At 40.4% G+C, this 12258-nt stretch overlaps 3 long non-coding RNA genes across 3 annotated transcripts; all 3 read right to left on the reverse strand.

Annotated features, from left to right (window-relative positions):
- Positions 1-598: 598 nt before the first annotated feature.
- On the reverse strand, positions 599-2459 carry LOC306932680. Its single transcript, XR_013791146.1, has 3 exons — positions 2299-2459; positions 2103-2175; positions 599-713 (listed from the first exon to the last, which is right to left on the reverse strand). It is a non-coding gene; the product is annotated as an uncharacterized lncRNA (long non-coding RNA).
- Positions 2460-3774: 1315 nt separating this feature from the next.
- Positions 3775-4320, reverse strand: LOC306932681. The gene is made up of 3 exons (XR_013791147.1): positions 4281-4320; positions 3987-4174; positions 3775-3868 (listed from the first exon to the last, which is right to left on the reverse strand). It is a non-coding gene; the product is annotated as an uncharacterized lncRNA (long non-coding RNA).
- A 4460-nt stretch (positions 4321-8780) lies between these two features.
- On the reverse strand, positions 8781-9616 carry LOC306932679. Its single transcript, XR_013791145.1, has 3 exons — positions 9485-9616; positions 9231-9359; positions 8781-8927 (listed from the first exon to the last, which is right to left on the reverse strand). It is a non-coding gene; the product is annotated as an uncharacterized lncRNA (long non-coding RNA).
- Positions 9617-12258: the final 2642 nt, after the last annotated feature.

A 12258-nucleotide genomic window follows, 5' to 3' on the forward strand; every position in this document is an offset into this window, starting at 1 on the left:
CACCACATTTAGATACTGGACAGCAGTCTTTGGTTTCGTTGACCAGCACCTCTCCTTCTTTGTCACATCTAGGAGGAGATGGTTGGGTTGCACAAGCCACTGGCTCACACTCAACACTCATTGAGGTTTCATCACAAGTACACTGCTTACAATCACTCATCCATGTGTCACCCACCTTGATCAGAAACAATGTTAGTACCAACAGAAGATCTAACAAAACCTAGGCCGTCAACATACACCACAGTCAGTCTGTCTGTCTGTCTGTCTGTCTGTCTGTCTACTATTACTACTAAACTATTAAACAATGGCAGCAATATTTAAACAGAGGTAAAAATAACATAACAGCTACCTCTTTAGGATTGCCGTCCGGACCGGTACAACCTGATAGAATACAAAGGTTAGATTCATCTCATTGAGAAAACAACACTAATAATAATAATAATAATAATAATAATAATAATAATAAGGGTAATAATAAGGATAATAATAATAATAATAACCAGTAAGGCGCTTCTCGCCCTTAGGCGTACATTCAATATTAATAATAATAATAATAATTTCAAGAACATATCCTATCTTGTAAATATTTGGACTTACAGCTGGAAACACAGGCATTCGACTTTGAACTGAACAAGACAGTTCCTTCAGGGCAGAAACATCCTTCATGAGACGCAGAAATTTGTGTCTTGTTCGCCACATTCTTTTCATTGTATCTAAGAAGAAGAAGAAATACGTGACAGAAAGATGATACAAACATCAGGAGATCACTTAATGTTTACAGCAGAGAATAAAAACTACTAATGTAATATCACCAAGTCTGACATCTGCCACTATAGGGTGCTATCCCCCTTGGGTCTCTGCATTATTGTCTCCACCAGGCCAAATGTATGGGGAGAGAGTATGTTTTGTACTCCGTCCGTCCGTCCGTTACCAGCTACTCTCCGGCACCGTTGGCCTGATCCATGCCAAACTTTGCACACACACTCCCTAGATGCCAACGATGAACCTAATTTTCCTGAACGGCCTGTTATAGCGCCACCAGAAGGCCGACATTTGTATAACACATGCTTTGCTACTACTCCTCCAGATTTGGAAAAATCCCGCAAATCATTACACAGTATCTCTATGTCATGTGCTCACATTCCATATGTTGATCTGACCTCATCAAACCCTGTATACTCAAGACACGCTCCATATATGGCCAGTACAGAATTCATTCCATATGTTGATCTGACCCCCCATGCCAAAGCGCCAGCGTTCGCCCAGCAGTTTGCTGTCACCCAGGCGGATATGTTGATCTGACCCCCCATGCCAAAGCGCCAGCGTTCGCCCAGCAGTTTGCTGTCACCCAGGTGGATATGTGCATGCGACCTCACCCTTTAAGGCGAGGTCGCTTCTCGCCCTCAGGCGTCTTACTGGTATAACTCAATAAATAAATTACGCAGTCATATTGGGCTATGGCTACCTGATAAAATCGGCAGGGTGGTTTGTTTATTTTCCCTATGGGAATTCCAATACCAAAAATAACACTGTGACCCAGGGGTAGTGGGAGTGACATCAGGACTATATAAGGGTTAAGATAACTGACAATGAAGTCGTGCCCCAGTCTGCAGGAGCTCATTAGCCTGGGCAGCATTCCTTTTCAGGTTTATGATCCGGTCGGGAGCGGATGATATCGCTACGTCATGTCGTAGTATTATTTTGTAGTCATCAGGCAGGAACAATCATCCGAACCTTTTCCCTCAAACCGATTTTTCTCAATAAAAGCCGCAGGCTACGAGAGCTTTTATTGTTATTCTTCCGGTTTGAGGGAAAGGAAGTTACAGACGATTGTTCCTGCCTGATGACGTAGGAACATGACGTAGCGAGATAATCCGCTCCAGACCGGTTCACACGGCATTTTTGTAACACAGACCAGGCTTTCCTCCGAGGTGGAAAGCCTGGTGACGTGAGGTTAGGAGCTCATATAGCTATAGTGCTTCATAACACTGAACCCCGTTCAAATCCAAACCCAAGGTGCGTTACTGCATATCATCCCTGTATATTTGCCTTTAAAATGCTAAAAAAATGAATCTTAAAAAGAATGACTACAGCAGGTATACCTTCCATTACATGTTGCTTGTGAAGAGGTTGGACCACATGCCTTGTAGATCTGGCCCTTGGGGCATTTAGATTCTGAAACAAGAAGAAGCAGATTAAGAATCAAGCTGATACAGACAGTTAGTCTGATTATTATTATTAACAACTCTGAACATGTATTATGACTTTATGAGACACAAACAAACAAAACATTCATACCACACATTCCACATGTAAGATTCCTCCAGTCAAGACAGATGTTGTTTTCTGCACATTCTTCAGCGTACGCCTCCAAACTACTGCAGGTCAATTCCTTGTAACCATCATCCTGACAGGCGTCATGGAATGGTGTTGGTGAAACGACTTTGTGGCAGTCCTTAAAAACCCTGCATGTGCAAATAAAGTACACTTGTGTTAGTGTGTGACTTACGTTACACAGATACGATTTAGCATGATGATTGATTCCTTCTTACGGGCCCAAGATGACTTTACAGACTTCAGTCTTCTTGCATTCAACTGGGGGTTCAGTGGTGCCGAAACGTGTGGTGCCTGCAGTGGTCGATTGTGTTTGACCTGTAGTGGTCGATTGTTGCGTTTGGCCTGTGGTCGATTGTTGTGTTGAGCCTGTTCGCCCTGGGGTCGATTGTTGCGTTGTGCCTGCAGGGGTCGATTGGGGCGGTAGGGTGGTGCTGGGGGTTGGGGTTGTAGGAGGTGGCTTTTCACAATAAGTATTTGTCGCATTGGCAGTGAGGTTATCTCTGACATGCCATTTATAAGCCATTTCAGTACAGTCAGTAATGATCTGACCATCGGGTAATCTGCATTCATTGGTTTTGTCATTGTCACATGTGCCTGTCAGGACAGTTCATGTGGAGAGAGGGAAACACAGAGAGAACAGATGTTTATGTGTTTACCAGTAATATAACATTTATCACATGACATGACCCCCTCACTGTTCCTCAACGCAAATGTAATTCAAGCGGTATCTCACCACACTGTCCCTCTGTGTTGTTGTGGAAACGGGAGTTTGGCAGTCTGATGCTATACCAAAGTCCTTTGAACTTCACAACGCCTTCAATATCTGGGATTTTCACCAGCATCTCAATTCCATTACTTGTTATGATGAGGTCATCATTAGAGAAGGTTGGGATTACACGCTTGCCATTGACAATTACCTGGGGACAGTGGGGAAATAAATGTTAATTAGATTGAAATGTAGTAGTTCATTGTCTATTTAGAGTAATTCCACAAGTATTTAGAGCAGTTCACCGTGATATTATTTACCTTGTTCTCAGTCGCCTCTCCACTCTTTTGTGTGAGAATAATTTCATGCAGTTTGTAGCGTACGATCAAGGAGCGGTCACATGTAACATTTTCATAACAATTCTCATTGTGAATAAGAACAGTCAGATTGTATTTTGTAACAATTTCTTTAAATAATACATATGTGCAATTTTCTTGGAAGTTGTAAGATTGTCCATCAAATGTAATATGATGACGATCTCCCCAGCCATCGCAGACACCTGGATGGATAATAACATAAAGCATTAAAGGTCACATTGAAGCAGAACATATTGTTTCTTGGTAGATTTAGGATAAAATCTAGTATTGATATGAACTTACATTGACATTCATGGTGAAAACAACAGCCATCATCATAGACCTTGACTGGTGGAAGTCCATTTGAGCATGTGGGTTTTGGTTTATCTATACATGTCTTAAATGCTGTAATTACTTTTCCAGATGAACATTCTTCTATTTTACAGCCTGATTCCCTGGTTTGTCCATTCTAATCAAGGAGAGTAAAGAAAAACATTCAAAACCCACAAAATCAGTACTAAATGAATGGTGTTCATTCAACTCTAGTATAGTTTTTGTTCCACATTTGCATGAACGTGCTTGAATACCTTTAATGGTGGCTCTAGGTAATAACAATCCACATGTGGAGTGGTTACTACAGGAGTGGTGATCTTTGTTGTGGTTGTGGTTGTAGATTGGCATGGTCTACTGTGTTTTGTAATGTTACACGCATTGGGAACACAGACGGCAAAGTAACACCAGCCTTCGCCATCAGTTGCATTATAGATGATAGCTCCTATTATGGGAGAAGGAAAAAACATTAATTCTTACACTATGCTGATTTAAAAGATATGTGAAATAAAGCCATGGGTGCCAATCGCTACAGGAACATTTGTACGTACCCTGAACAAATTCCTGGTTGTTGTATTTGCATTTACATGTTGTCACACCTTCTGTGGTCGGTTTAACTGTGGTCCTTGGTTTTTCTGTGATTACGGGTATTTTTGTGGTTGTGGTAGTTGGAGTTTTTTCTGTGATTGTCGTAGCTGTAGGTTTTCCTGTTGTAGGTTTTTCTGTTGGAGGCTTTTCTGTGATTGTGGTAGTTGTAGGTTTTTCTGTGATTGTGGTAGTTGTTTCTGTTGGAGGTTTTCCTGTGGTAGTTGTTTCTGTTGGAGGCTTTTCTGTGATTGTGGTAGTTGTTTCTGTTGGAGGTTTTCCTGTGGTAGTTGTTTCTGTTGGAGGTTTTCCTGTGGTAGTTGTTTCTGTTGGAGGCTTTTCTGTGATTGTGGTAGTTGTTTCTGTTGGAGGTTTTCCTGTGGTAGTTGTTTCTTTTGGAGGCTTTTCTGTGATTGTGGTAGTTGTTTCTGTTGGAGGTTTTCCTGTGGTAGTTGTTTCTGTTGGAGGCTTTTCTGTGATTGTGGTAGTTGTTTCTGTTGGAGGTTTTCCTGTGGTAGTTGTTTCTGTTGGAGGCTTTTCTGTGATTGTGGTAGTTGTTTCTGTTGGAGGTTTTCCTGTGGTAGTTGTTTCTGTTGGAGGTTTTCCTGTGGTAGTTGTTTCTGTTGGAGGCTTTTCTGTGATTGTGGTAGTTGTTTCTGTTGGAGGTTTTCCTGTGGTAGTTGTTTCTGTTGGAGGCTTTTCTGTGATTGTGGTAGTTGTTTCTGTTGGAGGTTTTCCTGTGGTAGTTGTTTCTGTTGGAGGCTTTTCTGTGATTGTGGTAGTTGTTTCTGTTGGAGGTTTTCCTGTGGTAGTTGTTTCTGTTGGAGGTTTTCCTGTGGTAGTTGTTTCTGTTGGAGGTTTTCCTGTGGTAGTTGTTTCTGTTGGAGGCTTTTCTGTGATTGTGGTAGTTGTTTCTGTTGGAGGTTTTCCAGTGGTAGTTGTTTCTGTTGGAGGCTTTTCTGTGATTGTGGTAGTTGTTTCTGTTGGAGGTTTTCCTGTGGTAGTTGTTTCTGTTGGAGGCTTTTCTGTGATTGTGGTAGTTGTTTCTGTTGGAGGTTTTCCTGTGGTAGTTGTTTCTGTTGGAGGCTTTTCTGTGATTGTGGTAGTTGTTTCTGTTGGAGGTTTTCCTGTGGTAGTTGTTTCTGTTGGAGGTTTTCCTGTGGTAGTTGTTTCTGTTGGAGGTTTTCCTGTGGTAGTTGTTTCTTTTGGAGGCTTTTCTGTGATTGTGGTAGTTGTTTCTGTTGGAGGTTTTCCTGTGGTAGTTGTTTCTGTTGGAGGCTTTTCTGTGATTGTGGTAGTTGTTTCTGTTGGAGGTTTTCCTGTGGTAGTTGTTTCTGTTGGAGGTTTTCCTGTGGTAGTTGTTTCTGTTGGAGGTTTTCCTGTGGTAGTTGTTTCTTTTGGAGGCTTTTCTGTGATTGTGGTAGTTGTTTCTGTTGGAGGTTTTCCTGTGGTAGTTGTTTCTGTTGGAGGCTTTTCTGTGATTGTGGTAGTTGTTTCTGTTGGAGGTTTTCCTGTGGTAGTTGTTTCTGTTGGAGGTTTTCCTGTGGTAGTTGTTTCTGTTGGAGGTTTTCCTGTGGTAGTTGTTTCTGTTGGAGGCTTTTCTGTGATTGTGGTAGTTGTTTCTGTTGGAGGTTTTCCTGTGGTAGTTGTTTCTGTTGGAGGTTTTCCTGTGGTAGTTGTTTCTGTTGGAGGCTTTTCTGTGATTGTGGTAGTTGTTTCTGTTGGAGGTTTTCCTGTGGTAGTTGTTTCTGTTGGAGGTTTTCCTGTGGTAGTTGTTTCTGTTGGAGGCTTTTCTGTGATTGTGGTAGTTGTTTCTGTTGGAGGTTTTCCTGTGGTAGTTGTTTCTGTTGGAGGCTTTTCTGTGATTGTGGTAGTTGTTTCTGTTGGAGGTTTTCCTGTGGTAGTTGTTTCTGTTGGAGGCTTTTCTGTGATTGTGGTAGTTGTTTCTGTTGGAGGTTTTCCTGTGGTAGTTGTTTCTGTTGGAGGTTTTCCTGTGGTAGTTGTTTCTGTTGGAGGTTTTCCTGTGGTAGTTGTTTCTGTTGGAGGCTTTTCTGTGATTGTGGTAGTTGTTTCTGTTGGAGGTTTTCCAGTGGTAGTTGTTTCTGTTGGAGGCTTTTCTGTGATTGTGGTAGTTGTTTCTGTTGGAGGTTTTCCTGTGGTAGTTGTTTCTGTTGGAGGCTTTTCTGTGATTGTGGTAGTTGTTTCTGTTGGAGGTTTTCCTGTGGTAGTTGTTTCTGTTGGAGGCTTTTCTGTGATTGTGGTAGTTGTTTCTGTTGGAGGTTTTCCTGTGGTAGTTGTTTCTGTTGGAGGTTTTCCTGTGGTAGTTGTTTCTGTTGGAGGCTTTTCTGTGATTGTGGTAGTTGTTTCTGTTGGAGGTTTTCCTGTGGTAGTTGTTTCTTTTGGAGGCTTTTCTGTGATTGTGGTAGTTGTTTCTGTTGGAGGTTTTCCTGTGGTAGTTGTTTCTGTTGGAGGCTTTTCTGTGATTGTGGTAGTTGTTTCTGTTGGAGGTTTTCCTGTGGTAGTTGTTTCTGTTGGAGGTTTTCCTGTGGTAGTTGTTTCTGTTGGAGGTTTTCCTGTGGTAGTTGTTTCTGTTGGAGGCTTTTCTGTGATTGTGGTAGTTGTTTCTGTTGGAGGTTTTCCTGTGGTAGTTGTTTCTGTTGGAGGCTTTTCTGTGATTGTGGTAGTTGTTTCTGTTGGAGGTTTTCCTGTGGTAGTGGTTTCTGTTGGAGGTTTTCCTGTGGTAGTTGTTTCTGTTGGAGGTTTTCCTGTGGTAGTTGTTTCTGTTGGAGGCTTTTCTGTGATTGTGGTAGTTGTTTCTGTTGGAGGTTTTCCTGTGGTAGTTGTTTCTGTTGGAGGCTTTTCTGTGATTGTGGTAGTTGTTTCTGTTGGAGGTTTTCCTGTGGTAGTTGTTTCTGTTGGAGGCTTTTCTGTGATTGTGGTAGTTGTTTCTGTTGGAGGTTTTCCTGTGGTAGTTGTTTCTGTTGGAGGTTTTCCTGTGGTAGTTGTTTCTGTTGGAGGTTTTCCTGTGGTAGTTGTTTCTGTTGGAGGCTTTTCTGTGATTGTGGTAGTTGTTTCTGTTGGAGGTTTTCCTGTGGTAGTTGTTTCTGTTGGAGGTTTTTCTGTGATTGTGGTAGTTGTTTCTGTTGGAGGTTTTCCTGTGGTAGTTGTTTCTGTTGGAGGCTTTTCTGTGATTGTGGTAGTTGTTTCTGTTGGAGGTTTTCCTGTGGTAGTTGTTTCTGTTGGAGGTTTTCCTGTGGTAGTTGTTTCTGTTGGAGGTTTTCCTGTGGTAGTTGTTTCTGTTGGAGGTTTTCCTGTGGTAGTTGTTTCTGTTGGAGGCTTTTCTGTGATTGTGGTAGTTGTTTCTGTTGGAGGTTTTCCTGTGGTAGTTGTTTCTGTTGGAGGCTTTTCTGTGATTGTGGTAGTTGTTTCTGTTGGAGGTTTTCCTGTGGTAGTTGTTTCTGTTGGAGGCTTTTCTGTGATTGTGGTAGTTGTTTCTGTTGGAGGTTTTTCTGTGATTGTGGTAGTTGTAGGTTTTTCGGTTGTGGTTGGCTTAGTAGTAGTAGCTTGAATAGTGGTGGTACTAAAGATAAAGGGTGTAGTAGTTGGGGCAGGTGTAGTTGTTGTTGTAGTTGTAGTACATGGCTTCATGACCCTTGTAATGTTTCCATTCTTTCCGCAGGTTGCAGTGATACAAGTATCATCTCCATCATGTGTGTCGTAGATTGTTGCTCCATATTCATATTTATTCCCCTTGTACAAACAATAGCAGGCTGGAATAGAAACAACACACACACACACACACACACACACACACACACACACACACACACACACACACACACACACACACACACACACACACACACACACACACACACACGTTATTTATACAGTCATGTTTATAGTAAATATGTTTAAAGTCATAATATTACATTATAAATATATCAGACTAATAGTTACCCTTGACATCATAGGTGCAGATCGCTTTTGTGGTTTGACAAGAACTTCAAACATAGAGATTAAGAGAAGTTTAGTTCATGAATATTGAATATGACATTACAATTTGACATCACATTCATAAGATAACAAATTGTATTCATAATACTCTTCTCTTAAAGCACACATGTCAAGTGGAGTGTTATTGTTTTAGAACATTTACCGTAGCAGTGGACGGTTTCAATTATATTTAATTTGTTCTTTTGTATTAATTTGGAGATTTGAATAATTAAACACATTTCAGGTTTTCATGTTCTCAGCTCTTTTGCCTAATGTCGGCTGAGGAATGAAAATACATGTATCCCAATTTCATACATTGGATTTTATGCATAGAATCTGCACATTTGAATTTTTTCCCATTTGGGGAGTTTTGGCACACACAATACACATTCCACCGTTCTCTCACTGTATGTGTAGTTAATTGAGTCTTTCTACAGCATTACATCTACATAAATACCATGTGTGGCAGTTCTGGACTGAAGGAATGTCTGAAGGAATGTCCTCTCCTTCCTTATAATGCTTCCCATCAACATAACAGCCACACTGCTTCGTCTGCACACATTTCATAGTAGATTCTTCCAGATAAGGTCGTTCCGGAGGGCATCGTGGGTAGCACCCTATTTTAACATTATTCCGTGGAGACCATAGAACAATACAGAATGGATATGAGTTAACATTGCACATCCGGATCTCTGATGTAAACATTTCGTTATATTTATTACATTAACCCTGATCATGTACCATATCAGTAACTACTGTAACAAACTTGAGCCGTGAAACAGGACTTCTACTTATTGTCCTAATTTGTATTAACATTTGCTTTAAACTACGACTTTTCTGCCTGCTATGCTTGAATTCTCCTCTGGCATTTAGTTTTGTTATCGTACTTTCTCTGTTTTCCATAAATGTATACATCATACCTTCCAGAGCTGGTATCGGATTGGTGCATAATCCTGAAGGATTTGTGCATGTCTTCATACATGGTTTACCACAGGGTTCGTAGTGCCATTCACATTCTCCAGATGGGTTGTAATAATCACAGAACAGAGCTGTGTAGGACAGAGACAAGACAACAGCAAACACCCTCTCTGTTAGGGTCAGTGTATCAGAATACAACAGAATGACAATGACAGATGCTTTATGTGTTTCATTTGTTAGAAGGACAAAGACTCACGGCAGACTTTGGGAGTTCTCCACCTCACGCACACTCCAGCTATGTTACAGGCAGCAGCGTAAGCTGCCACCGCTGTGCAGAAACACTCACAGTCACCCCCAGAGTTACAGGCACAGGAGTCCTTCACACACGCTTCATAATAGTTTTTGGGATCCACCTTTTTCCAGAGAAGACATTTCATTATTGCAATTACGATTTGCTAGTGAATACAGCAAGAAATAAACATAGATATGTTATCATTGTTATGAACTAGTATGAACTAATAGTAACTATGTGCACGATTAAAGTTAGACCTCAGCTTGGGGTTTTAAATGCAGATCTCTTTGATGATGTATGACCACACAACACTGCCCTCGATAACCTAAATTAACATAAATATTTTGTTGCATAATTATATTAGGGGCATTATAATAATTCTGCAACATTTTGTTTAAGTTGACAAATATGGTGTTTTGGTAGAATCATTTGAATTATAAATAAAGTTCACTAATTACTACACAAAAAACACATACATACGTATGTATGTGCATGCATGGATGTGTACGTGCGTTCGTGCATGTGTGTGACATGCTACAGTACCTTCAAGTGACAGGCTTTGAATACATCAGTGTTGATAATGCTGCAGTGCTTCACAGCCCAGGCCTGTCTGTAGGAGTAGACAGCACAAGGACCTTTCTCACTTTCCTTGTCTGGACAACTAGGAGAAACTTTCCAGCTGTTTCCAAACTCAAGAGCTTTCGCCACCACTTCCTGGTTCCTGGCTGTGAAGTCATTCCTTGCATTTCCATCATAGTTCCCACACAGACCACACACTTTTCCCTGGAGGACAGATAATATGTTGATTATGGAAAATAAAATCAGTTAGCTCCAGAAATTGAACCTTGCATTCAAACAGAAAGGAGTTCATTTTCCAAATTCTGAAGCAAATTCTAAAACCTTTATAGATTACATTTTATATCTTGATTAATAATTCTGCAGCACCAGATATAATAAATACTGAGATACTGAGTGTTTTTTATCTGCCACTTCCAGTCAGTTTAGACTTTATGTCTTTGCGTGTGTGATGTGTTGTGTTGCCCATTGAATGAGTAATTCAAGCCTAGCTTAAGCCTAGAGTTTGTGTAACTGTCAGAGGGATATTGTTTTAAAGAATGGTCCTCAAATGATAGTGTTCAGTCTTTATATGGATTAAGTGTGTCTAATACATGGCTAAAAATGATTAGTCCAGGGCCTGTGGAGATCTATGAACATGCATCTATGAATGTGCTTTGTATTATTGGTCATTTTAGGTGGTTTGAAAATATGGACACAGATTTAGGACTATAACAGGACGCTGAAAATGTTCAAATGGTTCAAACACTAAACTGCTTTCCACTGTGTTGTCATGGAATATAAACTCTTAAAGTTGTTAATGTAACACTAGTTTACAGGGTGTTGTTTAAATGTTTTAAACTGTACTTTTCAGTTCAGCATTGTCTTATATTGCTTATTAATGATTTAATCGATAATTTGCATGCCTACCATTAACAGATATATCATTTGGAAGAAATGATGTTATATGCAGCTAAACTGAATCCAAACCCATTAGTGGCAATTAAGACTTGTAGCAACAAAGACCTCTTTAAGGTTATTGTCTGATTTTGCAGGTAAGAAATCCTTACTAATCCTTATTAATAGCTGTCCCACTTTTATGTCTTTTATGTCACCCTACTATTTTGGTGTTAGTTCTATATTCTGTTATTAACAAGATGCATCATGTTAGTTCTATTGCTTTTTCTGCTGTGAACCAGATTTACGCATATTATCTACAGTACGTATGTTTATGAGATAGCAGATAGATGATAGTATACTATAGATGGATGGATAGATAGAATAAAACAATATTTCTAGATAGATAGATAGATAGATAGATAGATAGATAGATAGATAGATAGATAGATAGATAGAGAGATAGGTCATCTTTTTGCAGCTATTTGTTATTCAATGGAAGGGGTCCAATGCAAGAGTTAAATTGCGTTAAAATACGAACTAATATATCTATTAAAACTAATGCACATTAAAAACGGAAGCTTGTGTAATGTATAATGGTGCGGCAAGTCGTGCGGGAAGTACTGGGTAGGTGTGGCGCACTAGCGCTCCCCCTCAGCAATCCACCTCCCAGGGGTATAGCGCATTGACTCCTGCGTGTTACTGGCTGATACTGACAATAAGCCATTCCCGACCCACTTCCTACTTCTCTGTTAGTTAAAACGTTAAAGTGTCCTTGCCCTTTAACAACATTTATGTTCTATAATATTATTAGTTACTATAGATACTAGTCTATTGTTAACTAGATGTACGTCAGTTCTATTGTTGACTCACCTTGTATGTAGAGCTGAGTTTGATCATCAGACCTGTCTTCTTGTCCCAGATGAGAGTCAGTCCCTGTTTTGCCTCAAGGACCAAATAAATGCCCATAGTGTGCACCTTGTAGGAGACGTCCTGGCTTTTATTTTGTTTTACAACTTTGACTCTTTCCTCACTCAGTTCAATTTCATTGTCCTGAAATAACAAAGAGCATAGCATATTGACTTGTAATGGCCAACATAGTACAGTAAATATGTGGGTTTTTTTTAACTGTGCTTTGTACCCCTAAGAAGAGCTTGATCAAGATGGAGCAGGTCTGGTAAGCAGGCCCACATGGGACACTCTCAGTCAGAACCCTGAAGGTGCCGTCGGTGTTGCCGCCGCAGTAATCCTGTAAGATGCTGGCATTAGCATTCTGACTGAATTCA

This window comes from Electrona antarctica (assembly GCF_951216825.1).
Source record: "Electrona antarctica genome assembly, chromosome: 11".
Lineage (NCBI taxonomy): Eukaryota > Metazoa > Chordata > Actinopteri > Myctophiformes > Myctophidae > Electrona > Electrona antarctica.